We start from the raw sequence: 2353 nt of genomic DNA on the forward strand, positions 1-2353 counted from the left end.
TGGTATCAAGTCTCATACTTGTTACCTTAAGATCGATTTAATTAGTCTTGTATGACGATGCAACAAAGGCCTTTTAGGGCACCATTTATGTTTTTGGGTTCTATATATGATATAAAGGCACCGCAGGAACAAAGGGTATGTATTTAGGATCTAATAGTCCTTTGGTTTAAATTATATATGAGATATTCTAAAAAATGTCTTCTCGTAGTTCTAATGTACAAGTTATCTTCGGGAAAAAAAAAGAAGGAAAATTTTAGAGACATCTAAAAGATATGGGATATGGTCGAAAATTACATTGTCATTAAGATTATCAATGGAGCTTGCAACCCCCTGCGGTATTAGTGGCAAGATCAAACTTTTGGTAAGTGGAAAACTATAAGAAATCATGTCAAAAAGATAATAAGATGAAAGATTGAAATTTCATACTTCACTACTTTCAAACCATGCTGCAAATAGAATACACGAACAACTCCAACACTGTGCGGAATCTTGAAAGTGAAATATCATGATAGGCAAATTGCAAAGGGATCATGATGCGTGTAGAAATGCCACACATTGCAGAAAATGACTATAATGGAGGTCAGTCGCGATACATAAGACTGTGCGACACAAGCTGGCAACATTCACAACATAAAAGATGTAAAATTAGAACATATTTGTGAATCTGAATTGGACTTGAACCGTGTTGATTAGACACTCATCTTGTCCCTTGTGTAAGCTATTTCCAAGTATAAAATAAATAATATCGTGACACAATGCCCAACATTCTAACAAGGCATAAATTGTTTGCAAAGATCTAAAAATACTAAAAAGAAAATAGTATGGAATCCAAAGCAAACACATAAAAACAAACACACAAATCAAAAGATATGGTATGAAGTTTCAAAATTCAACACAAACAAATAAAAGGATAAAAGTGCAATCAACGAAATCACTCATCATCTGAAATATCGAAAACACTGGACGACCCTTCTTCCACATCATTAGCCAGTTTTCGAGAAAATGCAGGATATATAAGGAATCCCTCTCGATCCAATAATGCCTTAAGTGAATTAACAATCCATTGAATACTCCTTCCTAACCGATCAATATCTTTCTACATTATATCATTCTCCTTGTAAATTCCTTAAAGATAACCTCTCATTTTCACCTTTCTCTTCCTCACCTTGATCATTCTCCTTCTTATTCTTCGACTCAATCGATCATGGAACAACATGTTGGCGATTTAAATTACAAATGTTATTTAAATTTAATGGATTAATTAGTTTACCAAATACAATCTTCATAACCATTGAACAAGTAAGGGTGGTGAATAGTGCACACTTGTTTGAATTTGTTCAAGATTCAAAGTACAATGTAATTTAGGGGCGAAGCCTCTGAACCTACATTATCAAGCAGAAATCTGGAGCTTCCAACATAGTAACATACACACATAGTAGAAAAACACCCCTTCTTGTCACCATCAACAACAAAGTAGTTGGGTATGAGACACTAAAAGAGTTATATGAAACTGATGACGATTTCAAAGCGATATGGGAGGAAATTGACACAAAGCAACACATGGAAGACTTTCTCATTCTAAAGGGATATTTATTCAAGGGAAATCATTTCTTTCTTCCTAGAATTTCCCATAGAGATAAAGTAATCAAAGACTTACATGAAGTACGATTAAGGGGGCATTTTGGAAGAGATAACACAATTCCTACAATGGAAGATAAGTCCTTTTGGCCACAACCGAAAATGGATGTGGGCGATTTTCTCCAATGGTGTATGGTGAATCAAGTGGGCAAAGGAAAGGTTCAAAAACACAGACCTTTATATGCCCCTATTAATTCTTTATGAACCATGGGAATATATTTCTGTGGACTTTATTTTGGGCCTTCCTAGGACCCAAAAGGGGTAAATTGTTGTAGATCGGTTCTCAAAGATGTCCCATTCTATACCCTATAAGAAGACATATGATGTTGTCCATGTGACCATACTTTTCTTTTAGGAGGTTGTTTGTCTACATGGGGTGCCCAAGTCCATAACCTTTAACCGAGATAGTAAATTTTATCCCACTTTTGGCTAACACTTTGGTGACGTTTTAGAACAAAATTGAACTTATTACTAACCACAAACAATCTGATGGGCAAATTGAAGTTGTTAACCGTACTTTAGGAAATATGATCTAGTGTTTATGTGGGAAGAAACCAAATATGTGGGATGCAGCCCTAGCACAAGCTGAATTTTCCTACAACATTGTTGTTAATAACTCGACGAGGATGTCACCATTTGCTACAATCTACAAAACACTCCCATAACCGGTGGTGGATTTGGTTGATCCACTAGGAAAAATGATGATAAAACTAAT

The 2353-nt window shown here is 35.2% G+C and overlaps 1 long non-coding RNA gene across 1 annotated transcript; it reads right to left on the reverse strand.

The window, feature by feature from the left end:
• Nucleotides 1–405: 405 nt before the first annotated feature.
• Nucleotides 406–1793, reverse strand: LOC122195957 (uncharacterized). Its single transcript, XR_006187105.1, has 2 exons — nt 1658–1793; nt 406–613 (listed from the first exon to the last, which is right to left on the reverse strand). It is a non-coding gene; the product is annotated as an uncharacterized LOC122195957 (long non-coding RNA).
• Between the last annotated feature and the right edge of the window lie 560 nt (nt 1794–2353).

The sequence above is a fragment of the Lactuca sativa genome, chromosome 9 (genome assembly GCF_002870075.4).
Source record: "Lactuca sativa cultivar Salinas chromosome 9, Lsat_Salinas_v11, whole genome shotgun sequence".
NCBI classification, from domain to species: Eukaryota; Viridiplantae; Streptophyta; class Magnoliopsida; order Asterales; family Asteraceae; genus Lactuca; species Lactuca sativa.